Source organism: Geotrypetes seraphini, chromosome 3, assembly GCF_902459505.1.
Source record: "Geotrypetes seraphini chromosome 3, aGeoSer1.1, whole genome shotgun sequence".
In the NCBI taxonomy this organism is placed as follows: Eukaryota; Metazoa; Chordata; class Amphibia; order Gymnophiona; family Dermophiidae; genus Geotrypetes; species Geotrypetes seraphini.
In genome coordinates, this window is record NC_047086.1 from 403,475,738 (window position 1) to 403,491,640 (window position 15,903).

The following is a 15,903-nucleotide window of genomic DNA, read 5'->3' on the forward strand; positions in this document are numbered from 1 at the left end:
TTCCACGCCACTCAGTATTTTATAGGCCTCTATCATATCACCCCTGAGCCGTCTCTTCTCCAAGCTGAAGAGCCCTGGCCGCTTTAGGCTTTCCTCATAGGAAAGTTGTCCCATCCCTTTTATCATTTTTCTCCTAGTCCTAGGAGGTTTCAGCAGAGATGTCAGACTAACGATGGGCAGTGTTGGAGGCGGAGGATCGCGTTTGATGCGGCAATCTACTTTTGCATTCTGCCGCGAATTCTTGATGATGTTCACCAAGTCACTAGGATTCGAACACGAGTTGATGGCACTTAACTTGTCTGTATATGCATAGGAATGTTATGTTTATTAATAACTTAAAAAAACCGCCTAAGTTGAAATCGGAGAAGGCATTTTAGAATCAAAAGTGTTCCTAGGAGAAGACTGTATTGTATGATGCTTATGTACTTTCTTGCTGATATATTTTCTTATTGCAATTTGATATACTTGACGGGAGTTGTCACTTCTACTTCTTTTCAGGCTTCCTCGGAAGCTTTCTCTATTGTTATTATCCTATCTATAAAACCAATAAAAATATTTTGAACAAAAAAAAACCACAGTGTTCTGCGTAAAAAGATAAAACTCCAATATCTTGATAGAAAAAGCCTAGCCGACAATTGTATACAGACAGACAACAACATAAAACCAGTCCTATCATTTTTCTGCTGACAAAGTTCTGCAAAACCATTAAAATATTTTATTATCCGTTTCCAAATCCTTATCAAAATTCTGTTTAAAAAGGCAAAAGACGTTAAATTTAGAAAACCTTTCTCCACCCCCCACCCCCGAACTCCCGAGGGAGATTACTCAACCATATGGGAGCCAACCAGAAAAAAAGCTTTCTTCCTAGTAGAAGCCCTCTTGGCCCTGTTAAAATGGGGTGTAGTCAACTTAAAATCCTGATAAGACCTTAGAGCTCTGGCCGATAAGTATGATATTGTCAAAGAACATACTGCTAAAATAATATATATAACTAATTAGTTCAAATCTATTTTATTAAGCAACAGTAAATACAACGGCAATAACAACCATGGGATACATTTTTATCAAACACCCGTGGAGGACTGGACTCTTATGTCCTCCCCGGACCCACCATACCCCCACCCCCCAACAAAGAAGCCCCTACCCCCCACCCACCCCTCCCCATCCCCCCACAGATACAGATAAACTCGTAAGCAGGGAACAGCATAGACACCGCGAAACACAGGTTCAGAGGTGGAGTCTATTCAAGACCCGACTACGACTCTCAGGAGTCAAAATGTTCAAATATGGAGTCCAAGTGTGAACAAAATCTCTGCTCCGGCGTCAAGAAGGACGAGCCAAACGGGCCTCCCATCCCATTAGGTCATGAAGGCGATTCCTCCAGTACCAGAATGAAGGTGGTTCAGATGACAGCCAGCAACACAAGATAATATATAACTAATTAATTGAGTGTGGTGATGGTCATAGAATACAATTAACCATGGAAAATTCCCATTGAAGCGCTATTCTGTAAACCAATCTGCTCCATGAATTCCTTGGTAGGAACGCAAAGTCCACATTATTTTGACTGTTTACATCTGGTCAAAAGCATATGTAACATGTACATTGCAAAGCCGCCCTCCCAAGCCAACATCAAGAGCCAGAACCCAATCAGCGACAACCCGAGCTGAGAACAGCAGACGACTGAAGGACTATAACCTACCGCAGAGTACCGACCGGCATCCGATTGAGAGGCGGAGATCCCAAAAAAACAGAATAGGCTACAAATTCCTGCACAGAAAGGACTGGATTCTATAAACAGCGTTTTAAGGTAAGCGACGGTAGGCGCAGTACCACCAGCTAATGTAATTGCTTCTAATTGGCACAGTAATTGGCCGTGCCATTAAAAAATGATTAAAAACTTATTTTTTTAAAAAGTATGTACATCGTAATTACATCTAAGGCGGCGTCTAATCATGCGCAAGGTCAAAGTATGTGTGGTTATGGGGCAGAGACGACCTTAGGCACAGTTAGACACGATTCTCAAGAGAACTTAGGCGTCTGGCCTACATTGCAGACGCCTGGGTTTTGCGGTAGGTCATTCTTTAAACAGTGCCTAAGCATGACTGACATGCGGCCAGTGCAGTTTTTTGTAGGCGGCTGCTGATTTAGGCCCTGGGTACAGGATCTGGCCCAAAGTTTACACAAAACAATGTAGCTATCACAGTGACACATGCGAGACACAACCAGACTCTTACCAGATATGGGAGGTGATTACAGATGAGAAATCGCAACATGCAGGTAAAAACAGAACTGGAAACCCCAAGAAGCCAGACTCTGCGCACAATGCAATGCAAGAGAAACAGAAATGCACTTCCTAATTGCTCTGTACAAACTACACAGGGCTCCTTGTACTAAGGTTCAATAATGGATCTAGCAAACACTGATGTTTAGCAGCAGTAAGCACCATGTGGTCTATTGTATGGGAGGGGGGGGGGGGATGAAAAGTTCTCAGCCCAACCAATTAGAGAATGACATGGATATGGTTCAATCAGTGATCCGAAACAAGGTCAAAACATAGAATTTTGTTTCTGCAAATAGGCATTTAGCGAAATACGATAACCCTCTTTTCAGCTACGGTGGCAAAATGACGCTCAGAATGTAGGAAGTTGGTTGGGCTGAGGACTTTTCAGCACCCCCTTTTATGTAATAAAAGTGAGCCAAGTATAGGACAATCAAGCCACTGTGACCTCATTGATGAGGTTGATTCTTATTGGTGGAATGAGGTACTATGACATCACAATCTCAGCTCAGGAATGTAGCTATGAGGGGGTGCTGAATAGTTCTCAGCCCAACCAAGAGAATGACGTGCATACGGTTCAATCAAAACAAGGCAAAAACTTAGAATTTTGTTTCTGCAAATTGTCACTTTAACGAAATAAGAAAACACTCTTTTCAGCTACGATGGCAAAATAACACTCAGAATTTAGGAAGTTGGTTGGTTGGGCTGAGAACCGTTCAACACCCCCTTGTATGTAATAAAAGTGAGCCAAGTATAGGACAATCAAGCCATTGTGACATCACTGCTGAGGTTGGCTCTCAGGCATTGGTGGAATGAGGCATTATGACATCACAATCTCAGCTTCACACTGCCAGGGGGTGCTGAAAAGTTCTCAGCCCAACCAAGAAGAGAATGATACGGTTCAATCAATGATCTGAAACAATGTGAAAACATAGAATTTCGTTTCTGTAAATTGGCCCTTAATGAAAGTTTTAAAAAATTGCTGAAGACACAACTGTTTCTGAATGCTTTTATGTAATTTAACATTAGTACAAAAGATTAGAAGGTGGGAATAGAGGTTTTGTGATGAGATGTGTGAACGCTGTGTGAACTTGCCTGTTTTGAAAATTTTGGGAAATCAGCTGATTGTTGATGCTTTTTATATTAGGGGGAGGTAGAGAAATGTGATTTTTTTTAAGGATTTATGAAAGTATCGTTTTTATTTTTATGTATGCTTTTATGTAAACCGCCCAGGTTTTTAGGCGGTATAAAACTTTTTATATAAATAAATAAGAAAACACTCTTTTCAACTACAGTGGCAAAATAATGCCCAGAATTTAGGATGTTGGTCGTTTGGGCTGAGAACTTTTCAGCACCCCCTTGTACACCTATGGGTTGAATGGCCCTTAACACACACTAATTCATTAGTGTGCACTAAATCCATTAGTGCACCTTAGTAAAAGGACCCCAAAAAGATCAGATTCGCATATTTTCCAAAATTAACAGAGAAAATCAAAAGACAGCAGAAAATCTCTGTATAATCCAGAGGGAAACATAAGAAATGCCTCTGCTGGGTCAGACCAGAGGTCCATCATGCCCAGCAGTCCGCTCAGAGTCAGAGAGATCTGAGATGCACATTTCCCGAAACTCGGAGAAAATCAAAGACTGCAAGGAGCAGGAAAAACTCTGAATAATCAGGGGGGAAACGAGGAGGCCGAGAAAGGGACCAGAGAGGCACATCTGAGAAAGAAAATCAAAGGCTGGTCAGGAAAGAATGAATTACCGTTATGAAAGATTTGTAAATGGTTTCGGTACCTGCACTCCCTGACACCAATTGCTCCGTCTGCTCTGTCAGTGCCACCATAAAAGATGTTTTTCACCCACCCACAGGAAAAGTCGGACTATTTAAAGACTTTTAAGTATTTTATGCTGACATTTGCCCATGTACTTCAAGATGCTTTGGCAAGACTAGGAGAGAGAGCTCAGGGCAGGATTTATTGAACCCAACAGTGCTATAAAAAGAAGGCATTTACAGAAAGGTCTGGTAGAACTTTTGCTCCAGCTTAATGACGCTTTTGAAAACTGCAGGGTTTAAAAAAAAAAAAAATATATATAGGGCTCCTTTAATTAAGGTGTGTTAGAGCAGAATAGTGTGCACTAAATTACCGCTCGCATTAGACCTTAACGCCAGCATTGAGCTGGCGTTATTCTAGAAGCGTACCACGCGGTGTAGCACACGGTAATTTTGTGCTTGCACTAAAAACGCTAGCACACCTTTGTAAAAGGAGACCATAGTGAATAAACTTAAGATTCCATGGAAAGGAGGAGATAATAGAACAAAGATTCATTTTTCAATTTAGAACTGTAATCCCAAGAGGATTAAATCAAGGGGGGCTGGGAAAGGGAGCTTGTATAGTGCCTTTGGGGGGAGGGGGCCACTGGAGAATTAAGTGACTTGCCCAGGGTCACAAGGAGCAGCGTTGGGATTTGATCCCACAACCGTCCCGAAAAGAGCTGGACCCTATTGTATAAGAGAACTCTAAAATGATTGTTTGCTGAATACTTATCCTCCTTGTGGCCAGTTAATGAATCTCAGTTTTTTTTATATTTGAACAAACTAGATTTTAATTATTTTAGTTCATAAACTACCACATAAACATCTCACCAAAACTCCTTTATAGGTCATGGTGAGCCCTCCCCACCCCAAACCTATTATACCCACCTGCCTACAACCCCAATAGCCTTTATGGCTAAGGTGGCACCTATATGGCAGTACAGTAGGGTTGTGTGTGTGTGTGTGGGGGGGGGGGGGTTGGTGGACTCACATTTTTTACCGTGAATGCCGTGATTCACTAGCCCATCCCCTCAGACTACTTAATCCACCTCTCTGCAGCTCTACTAGGCTTTCCTATAGCAGGCGCTGATGTTCTGGAGGCAGGTATGTATGTTTTTATTCCAATTTTTATGACAGTGGGGGTGGGGAGTCAGTGATCACTGGGGGAGTGTGTGGGGGTCTGTCCTTTGTGTCTGCAGTTGGTATCTGGTCACTTAGACCTGTTTTTAGATCGCCCGAGTCACCACGTATAAGTTCCTTCTAGGCAGTCTTGCCCGACTTTGGACTATCCCTGCAGTACAACCAAGCCTAGGTTGGTCCATGTCCTGCCCACAACCCACCCTAACCACTCCTTCAAAAATGCCCCTTTCACCTCTGGGCGCAGAGTGGGATTCAGAGGCCTAAAAAGTCTTTGGATATGTCTAAAAAGTCGTTTAGATCGGCACTTGGACAACCTGTCTTTTAGACCATCCACGTGCCGACTTGGTTGGGTTTTTAGACGTATTTAAGTTTCGATTATGAGCCCCATAAGATTTTACAGCTTTTTGAGCCATTTTAAGCAGCAAGAGATTCCAGGTGGGCACATCGTCCTCTATTTTTAATTTTAGACATTTTTTGCTGTTAGAATTAGCACTGCTCTGATTTCTTAGCAGCTTCTCGATACCGAAGGTTTGTTTTTAGGTATCTCCATAAATCTGGTGGTTTTTAAAGTGAGTTTTATCATGATTTTAGGAAGAAATAGCTTTGAGGTCTGTGATCTACACTTAAGCTTGGAGCACCTCAAACTTGGTGACTCTTCTAAGATACTTTCTGGTGATAAGTCCTGATCTGTAAACTTAAAAAAAAAAAATAGACATTTATGTTACTGCTTTCTTTTAAAGATAGTTCCCCCTCCCCCTTTTACAAAACCGTAGCGTGTTTTTTAGCGCTAGGTTCAGCGGTAACAGCTCCAACGCTCATAGAATTCCATAGCTGTTGTTAGGTGTCATTGACACGTGCTCGAGTCCTAGCGACACGATGAATTGCGGATCTAAAAAGAAGTCGGTTTTGTGCTAGTCCGGATAGGTCCTCCAGCGTCATCCCCGCGGTTGTTTTCAACGTGCCCAGCCATCTGATTGCAGGTCGCCCTCGTCACCTGGTTCCTTCGATCTTCCCAAACACGATGTCCTTCTCAGGTGATCTCTCTCTTCTGACGGTGTGACCAAAATAAGACGGTCGTAACTTCATCATTTGGGCTTCGAGTGACAGAGCCGGTCTGATCTCTTCCAGAATCAATTGGTTAGTTAGTTGCACTACGGTTTTGTAAAAGGGGGGGGGGGGGGGGGTTAGTGAGGCTGCTTGTTTTTGAATCATGAACAGACTTTTTGCTGTCGCCAGCGAGGGGGATGCATAGTTTTCAATCTCCCCTTGAGATACGTGTCCCTGCTGTTCACTGAGATGATGTCTAAGATTCTACGCAATGATTCAGTACATTCGTTAGATCAGGGACCTAAAACTGATCCACGCTTTGCCCCCACAATAATATTTGCGGTTTGCTTTTATTATGTTTGAATTGTTGTTTTATGTATTTTCTTTATATTATTAAGAATGTTTGCATGTTTAATCACGTTTTTAATTGGTTGATTTTATTGATTGATTTATGTTTACTTTATTTATGGATAAAATATGTTTTACATCAAATGTTATTTTTTTTGGTTTTTTATATTGTTTGCTTTTGGGGAGCCCTTTTATATCTTACACCATTTACATTTTTAATATGGTGGGCATTTCAAATTGTCTATTGGCTGTTTTGTTTTCTATTGTAAATTACAGACATCATTTGATATGTATTGTTGGTTTCTAAATTACTGAAAAAATTTATATAGAAATTCATGATGTTTGTTTGCTTATCACCAAGTTGTATGTTACATTTTGTTTAGTTTTGTTTATTCTTATTCATTTATTTACCCTTATTTATGATATATGTTTAAGATTATTTCTGGTGTCTGTGGCTCAGGGGGACTAAAGTAGGGAAAATCCTGTTATAAATCCTGTGTTTTAGGGTAGCACTGATAGAACCTGCGTTTTTGTTTAAAATACTGTGTTTTAGGTGGTATAGAGCTGATATTTCTGGTGCCTGTGGCTCAGGGTGACTAAAGTAGGGAAAATCCTGTTATAAATCCTGTGTTTTAGGGTAGCACTGATAGAACCTGCATTTTTGTTTAAAATACTGTGTTTTAGGTGGTATAGAGCCTATATTTCTGTCTTACCAGTATTCAGCCATTGTTTTCTGCTGATTAGGTGGAGAAGGGAGGGGTTCTGTTTTACTTCTAAGGTTAATTGCATTATCTTTGGGACATTGCTGAAACAAGGCTGCCCTGTGAACTTCTAAAAGCTAAGTTACCATTTCATATTCTGCTCTTTTCACTGGTTTTCAGCATTATATCTGCTTAATTTCTCTTCTCCTCCCTGTTTCTTACTAAAAAAAAAATATAAAAAAGCACAAAAAAATCCTTCTCTTTCCTCTGTTAAATCTTATTTCTTCTTCCTGCAGTTTTGTTTAAAATACTGTGTTTTAGGTGGTATAGAGCCTATATTTCTACCTTACTAGTAGTCTTACTTATAGTCCCACCAACCCCAGGGACCACTATTCATATATAGAGACCCATATAATCAGGACTTCACAACCAATCAAGATGACCTTTATTCTATGCAATCACTGTGGTGCTTTAATTCCAAGACATACTATTTGGAGGCTTAAGGCTTGCCCCATCTGTCTTCAACTTGCCAGTATTAAGGAGGAGCTCTGCAAACTTAAACAGGAATTGAATACAATTAAAGCAGCTTCCATCACTCCACAAAATCATACCAACTTACCACCTCTACCTCAAAGAATAAAACAGCCCAGGAATAAATGGGTCACAGTAGGCTCAGGAAGACTGCGACATGTAACACAGAAACATCCACCTTCACTAATATTACCTCTACAGAATTCCTTCGCTCCACTAGTGCACTGCGATACTCAGGAAAACAGAAGGGAGGTGGGACTGGAACCAATGAAGGAAACTCAAGAGAACAAGAGCACCCTAAGTACAAATAAAAAAGCCAAAAACAGAAAACTATTACTGTTGGGGGATTCCATCATCAGAGGCATTAACCTTGGAACACAGGGCGAGGAGTCCAAAATAGTGAAATGTCTTCCAGGATCCTCAGCTACCAGGAGTTCCAGGCAAATACTGACTATAGTTAAGGAAGAAACTAAGGATTTTAACACTGATGTTGTTATCCATCTGGGAACAAATGACCTGGCCAACAACTCCACACTTGCAGCACAGAAAGCTTTTCGGGAGCTTGGTGAGGGCGTGAAACCTTTTGTAAAGACTTTAGCTTTTTCTGAAATACTGCCTGCATATGGAAAAGGAGAGCAAAGAGTGAAAAACACAGAGGACTTTAATAGATGGCTCAGAGCCTGGTGTCATCAAGAAGGCTTCAGGTACATAGGAGGATGGGGAAATACATGGAAGGACAAGAAGCTATATTGCACTGATGGGCTACATATTACTACAGCAGGAAAAAGAAACCTTGCAGAGAAATTTAGACAATATTTTTCCAGGCATTTAAACTAGAAGGTGGGGGTGGTGTATGTACGAAGGACAATTATAAAGACCACCCCCGGCAAAAGAAAAGATGTGATAGTAGTAAAGGCTGCAACATAAGCAATATCAGCAACTCATTTCTTAGTATTGCAACGGAAAGTGAAACGACACAAAAATCCATACGAAGAAGGAGATTATCGCTGAAAAATAGCTGGAAAGCGATGACCACAAATGCTCGCAGTCTAAGCAACAAAGTTCATGATCTGCAAGCCCTGATATTAGAGGCAGATCTAGATATTGTTGCTATCACAGAGACATGGTTCAGTGAATCACATGGATGGGATGCAAACATACCGGGACATAATCTTTTTAGGAAGGACAGAGATGGTCATAAAGGTGGAGGAGTAGCTCTCTATGTAAAGATCAATATCCAAGCGACCGAAATGCAAGGGACCTGGGGAGAGGAAGAAGCGATATGGATTGCTCTGAAAAGAGAAGATGGAACTTCTATCTACGTGGGTGTAGTCTACAGACCTCCGACTCAATCGCAGCAAATTGATAAGGATCTGATTGTGGATATCCAAAAGTTTGGAAGGAAAGAGGAGGTTCTGCTGTTGGGAGATTTCAACCTGCCGGATGCGGACTGGAATGTTCCGTCTGCGGAATCGGAAAGAAGTAGGGAGATTGTGGATGCCTTTCAAGAGGCTCTGCTCAGACAAATGGTGACGGAACCCACAAGGGAAAAAGCGATATTGGATCTGGTCCTCACAAATGGAGAGAGTATCTCTAATGTTCGAGTGGGTGCTCACCTGGGTAGTAGCGATCATCAAACGGTTTGGTTTGATATAACGGCTAAAGTGGAGAGCGGCCGCACGATACTTAAAGTCCTAGATTTCAAACGTACGGACTTTAATGCAATGGGAAAGTACCTGAAGAAAGAGCTGTTAGGATGGGAGGACATAAGAGAAGTGGAAAGACAGTGGTCTAAGCTGAAAGGAGCGATAAAAATGGCTACGGACCTTTATGTGAAGAAAATCAATAAAAACAAAAGAAAAAGGAAGCCGATATGGTTCTCCAACCTAGTGGCTGAGAAAATAAAGGCGAAAGAGTTGGCGTTCATGAAATATAAAAAAACCCAAGAAGAGGAGAGCAGAAAGGACTACAGGGTGAAACTGAAAGAAGCCAAGAGAGAGATACGTTTGGCGAAGGCACAGGCGGAAGAACAAATGGCTAAAAATGTAAAAAAGGGAGATAAAAATTTTTTCAGATATATTAGTGAAAGGAGGAAGATAAAAAATGGAATTGCTAGGCTAAAAGATGCTGGGAACAAATATGTGGAGAGTGATGAGGAGAAAGCAAATGTGCTAAACAAATACTTCTGTTCTGTGTTCACAGAAGAAAATCCTGGAGAAGGACCGAGATTGTCCGGCAAAGTTACACGAGAAAATGGAGTAGATTCTGCGCCGTTCACGGAGGAGGGTGTTTATGAGCAACTTGAAAAACTGAAGGTGGACAAAGCGATGGGACCAGACGGGATCCATCCCAGGATACTAAGGGAACTCAGAGAGGTTCTGGCGAGTCCTATTAAAGACTTGTTCAACAAATCTCTGGAGACGGGAGTGATTCCTGGGGATTGGAGGAGAGCGGATGTGGTCCCTATTCATAAAAGTGGTCACAGGGATGAAGCAGGAAACTACAGGCCGGTGAGCCTCACTTCAGTTGTTGGAAAAATAATGGAAGTGTTGCTGAAAGAAAGGATAGTGTATTTCCTTGAATCTAATGGGTTACAGGATCCGAGGCAACATGGCTTTACAAAAGGTAAATCGTGCCAAACGAACCTGATTGAATTTTTTGATTGGGTGACCAGAGAGCTGGATCGAGGACATATGCTAGATGTAATTTATTTGGATTTCAGCAAAGCCTTTGATACAGTTCCTCATAGGAGGCTGTTGAACAAACTTGAAGGGCTAAAGTTAGGACCCAAAGTGGTGAACTGGGTCAGAAACTGGCTGTCGGACAGACGCCAGAGGGTGGTGGTTAATGGAAGTCGCTCGAAGGAAGGAAAGGTGACTAGTGGAGTCCCTCAGGGTTCGGTGCTGGGGCCAATCCTGTTCAATATGTATGTAAGTGACATTGCTGAAGGGTTAGAAGGAAAAGTGTGCCTTTTTGCAGATGATACCAAGATTTGTAACAGAGTAGACACCGAAGAGGGAGTGGAAAATATGAAAAAGGATCTGCAAAAGTTAGAGGAATGGTCTAATGCCTGGCAACTAAAATTCAATGCAAAGAAATGCAGAGTAATGCATTTGGGGATTAATAATAGGAAGGAACCGTATATGCTGGGAGGAGAGAAGCTGATATGCACGGACGGGGAGAGGGACCTTGGGGTGATAGTGTCCGAAGATCTAAAGGCGAAAAAACAGTGTGACAAGGCAGTGGCTGCTGCCAGAAGGATTCTGGGATGTATACAGAGAGGCGTAGTCAGTAGAAGAAAGAAGGTGTTGATGCCCCTGTACAGGTCATTGGTGAGGCCCCACTTGGAGTATTGTGTTCAGTTTTGGAGACCGTATCTGGCGAAAGACGTAAGAAGACTTGAGGCGGTCCAGAGGAGGGTGACGAAAATGATAGGAGGCTTGCACCAGAAGACATATGAGGAGAGACTGGAAGCCCTGAATATGTATACCCTAGAGGAAAGGAGAGACAGGGGAGATATGATTCAGACGTTCAAATACTTAAAGGGTATTAACGTAGAACAAAATCTTTTCCAGAGAAAGGAAAATGGTAAAACCAGAGGACATAATTTGAGGTTGAGGGGTGGTAGATTCAGGGGCAATGTTAGGAAATTCTACTTTACGGAGAGGGTGGTGGATGCCTGGAATGCGCTCCCGGGAGAGGTGGTGGAGAGTAAAACTGTGACTGAGTTCAAAGAAGCGTGGGATGAACACAGAAGATTTAGAATCAGAAAATAATATTAAATATTGAACTAGGCCAGTTACTGGGCAGACTTGCACGGTCTGTGTCTGTATATGGCCGTTTGGAGGAGGATGGGCAGGGGAGGGCTTCAATGGCTGGGAGGGTGTAGATGGGCTGGAGTAAGTCTTAACAGAGATTTCGGCAGTTGGAACCCAAGCACAGTACCGGGTAAAGCTTTGGATTCTCGCCCAGAAATAGCTAAGAAGAAAAAAAATAAAAAAATAAAAAAAAAAAAAAATTTTTTAAATTGAATCAGGTTGGGCAGACTGGATGGACCAGTCGGGTCTTTATCTGCCGTCATCTACTATGTTACTATGTTACTATGTATGTTATATGTCTCTTCTTTATGTTCCTTGATAGCTATTTTTCCAGGCTTCTTTTTGTGATATTTTTCTTTTTACCTTTATTACCATGGTATGTATTGATTATTTATAATATAATTCTATTTTCCTCTTTTTCTAATTCTTGTTCTCTGTCTTTATCACATTTCAAGGATATTTACCTTCTCCTATATTGTTCTACATTTCACCCTTTCTCTCAAACTTGGTTAATCTTGGTCTTACTCTATAATCATTTGCTTTTCACATTCAACATGTTTATGCATATTTAAATTCAAATATTTTTATATTTATGTATACATTTTTACTATGCATGAATTTTCTCTCTTCCTTTCTTTCTTTACCCATTTTTTCTTTCCACACATCTATAATTCTTTTTCCCAAACACCTATCTTAAATATAAGTAGGATCATCAAAACATACAATATTCATATATAGCACTTTTATTATCTTAATTTTTATATGGTTGTTTTAATATTGTATTTGTACCTATTAGGACCCCTGATGAAGGTTGTCCGAAACACGGACCATGTTGGGTCCCCCGTCTGGTAAAAGGTTTTTAGTTAAGATTTATTTGTCAAAATAAAATTTGCCTGCACCGTGTACAAGTCTGCAGTTTTGGTTTGTTTGCTCTGGTCTGCTTTTAATTTATGCCTTATGTCTGATACACAGTTGCGGCCCCTAATGCAGCCTTTCATAGGCAAAATGGGCCGGATTCTACAAACAGCTTCGATGTCGACAGCCGCCTAAAAAATGGCCACTGATCGCGTGCCAATCACGCAGCTGCGCTGCTTGTTGATTTGTGACTGCCTGGAAATGGAAGCCACGGTTTCGAAGGCCTGCATTTGACACGAATCGCACCTACGGATGCATCGAGGAATGCCTAAGGTTGTTTCTGGCATTAACCACGCCTACTTCGACCTTCAGCATTCTAAGGCGCCTCCCTAGACACAATGAAGGTGCCGTTTTTGAATGTACCTCTAGGCACCGGCATTTTTTAAATGGCTTTGCCAATTAATCTCCCTTTTGCAAAACTGTAGCGCAGTTTTTAGTTACTGGCTGCAGGGGTAACAGCATTGACGCTAATAGGAATTCTATGAGCGTCGGACCTGTTACTGCCACAGCTGGCGTTAAAACCGGGCTACAGCTTTATAAAAGTCGAGGGGGGGGAGGTAAGTTAAGTGCCTACCTTAAAGGTTCCATTTATGGAATATGCCCCAATGTGCTCCTAAATACCTCATATTCCAAGTGATAAATATCCGTTGTGATATATGATTCAACCACTCTTAATAGCTATAAATTTCATAACTTTACTGCAGCTTCGGACCTCAGAAACACCACTCATTGCTCAAATGGTTATCATAGCGATAAGCTTGACGTGTTGTCTCCTCACTGGCCTACTTTTTTTTAACCTAATCGGATTTCAATATTAAAGTGCAGTTTTTAAAGTGCAATAGTTTCAAAGTGCTTGAAAAGTGCCTTAAAGTGCTACTAGTCAAATGCTTTTACATATGTACTAAAGGTTGATGACTCTACGTCTCTAGGGAAACAACCTTGATAAAGCGTTGAATAGGCAAAACATGTCGGATCCGAGTTTCCCCGATCATAAAAACTGAGATAAGTCGTAAACCTTTAGTACATATGTAAAAGCATTTGACTAGTAGCACTTTAAGGCACTTTTAAAGCACTTTGAAAATGTTGCACTTTAAATATTGAAATCCAATTAGGATAAAAAAAAGTGGGCCAGTGAGGAGACAACATGTCAAGTTTATCGCTATGATAAATATTTGAGTAATGAGGGGTGTTTCTGAGGTCCGAAGCTTCAGTAAAATTATGAAACTTATAGCTATTAAGAGTGGTTGAATCATATATCACAGCGGATATTTATCACTTGGAATAAGAGATATTTATGAGCTATATGGAGTACTAATGAAGAAATAACCATCTTAGTGGGACTATATGCCCCAATTTGGCTACATTGGGATATTTTAATAAAAGCTTTTTTAAAGTTTCTCTCCTGTGAGCTACTGGCCACACCAGTACAGGTAGCTATTTACGCCAGCGCAAAGCCTGCAGCTACACAGCGGTGGGGAGAGGTGCTGGTTTGTAAACTAAGGGAATGCCCAGGATGATGGCGTGCAAAAGATGAAGATGAGAAACAGAGCGAGGCCACAGATTCTATATAGATCATCTAATTTGAGGCATGGAGCCCAGATGCATGCACAAACTAATTAGTCAATTATTAACATTAATTAGGGTTAATTAGCACTAATTGGGATTTGTGTGTGCACCTGCCTATGTGTTATTCCATAATGCTGCATGCCAGCCCGAAGCATCCTTTATAGAATGCCCTTAGCAGAGATATTTCCTGGTGCCGTTTCATGAATCTGGCCCATATTGGTCAAGTGGTCATGCGGTACAAATGGCAGCTTAGGTACAGTAACTCCTAAGCAGCGCGAACAGAAGTAGCAGGTGGTCTACAAGGGGCCATTGGTCCTTTTCCTTTTCTACATCACTTCCTGTGATATCCTGTCTCACCTGAGCTGCAGAGTCCTCTAATTAAATGTACAATGTGAGACACCATTGTTCTCCTTCTGCTGCCACAGGTGGGGGGCTGGGTATATCATATCACTTTCAATCACGACCTTCATTCTCTGCCCCCTCTTCCCCGGGTCCCTTACCCACAGAATCAGGGAAGGGGACCTGCGTCCTCAGGTGTGGTAAAGCCAGAAGAAAGGAGTATGAGACGTGACTTATTAATGGCCTCAAGGTCTGAGTCATAGGTGGGGGGAGGGGTGGGGTCACATCTACTGAGTGCAGCGCAGCACAGCAAACCACAGGACAAAGAGCAGAAGGAGGGAAAACCCTCGTAGAGGGAGATAATTGCTCCTTCCCCCTCTCCCAGCCCTCTGCACACTGCAGAAAGGAGCATTGTTGGTGGATCAGCCTGTAATCCTGTTGCCAGGCGACCTTCCACGGTAAACCGTGCTTGAGCCCGCTGACCAGCTTAAGCCAGGACGGAGAACAAAGCTTTCACTTGCTGTCCTTGATCTACCCAAAGCCGCTGCTCAGCATCTGACCACCCACACAGCACCCAACTCACGTTCAAACGGTAAAAACCCAGGACAGACAAGGACCTCCAGGCCCATCCGTCTTCCCATCGCAGCGTCGCACACTCTCCTTAATCTCGTCACACACCCGAGAATCCTCCAGGCTGGCCTCCTCCCCCTTTTTTTTTTTTTTTTTTTTTTATAATTACTCAGGGAACAGAACGCTCCCCGCTTTTTCCGGGGCCTTCTTGTAGGATTGACAGCTAGTTCCGGATTCACCTGACGGGGTTGCCCCAGTCCTGGCTTTACCCCACGGCATGCAGGGATCTGTAGTCTTGTTTCTTATAGGGACTATGACCGGGAAACGAGAACCACAAGTCCCTGCATGAAATGAGATAAATCCAGGACTGTCGGGTGAATCTGGTGTTAACTGAGTGCTCTAGTCCAAGGCTACGGTATGTATGATCAAATTACAGTGCATCAAGATGAGGACGTCCCTGGTATTTGCAGATCCTGCACAGTCTCTGAAGTTACTGGTCAGAAGTCTGGTTGCCAGGTAAATTGAAATGAAAAGGAGCAGAATGCACAAAACTCCGGGAGTGATTTTCTTGTTCAGGGCTATGCACGCAAATCATATGCTATTTGTGTGGAGTAGCCCTGAAAAAGAGGGCTTGAGCTGTGCCTGGCTAAAAAGGTAGTGGAATTGACAGACACGCGGTCCGCGTCTTTTTAGGTTGCGACTCCTCGCTTGTGGAATACGTTGCCTGTCGAAACGAAAGCGGAGGTTGATAAAGGACCGTTTAGAGCAGTGGTCTCCAACTCCAACCCTTTGCAGGGCCACATTTTGGATTTCTAGGTACTTGGAGGGCCTCGG

General features: G+C 42.2%; 1 protein-coding gene across 5 annotated transcripts in view; it reads right to left on the reverse strand.

Moving 5' to 3' along the window:
- The window catches only part of SLC29A1 (solute carrier family 29 member 1 (Augustine blood group)), a 192,128-nt gene extending 176,919 nt beyond the window's left edge, over positions 1-15,209 (reverse strand). For 3 of the 5 annotated variants that reach the window (XM_033936602.1, XM_033936595.1, XM_033936600.1), the window contains exon 1: positions 15,083-15,209. The gene's annotated coding sequence lies outside the window, so the exon portion shown is untranslated. The remainder of the gene's footprint in view (positions 1-15,082) is intronic. The other 2 variants (XM_033936599.1, XM_033936603.1) reach the window with 2 other exon arrangements.
- Between the last annotated feature and the right edge of the window lie 694 nt (positions 15,210-15,903).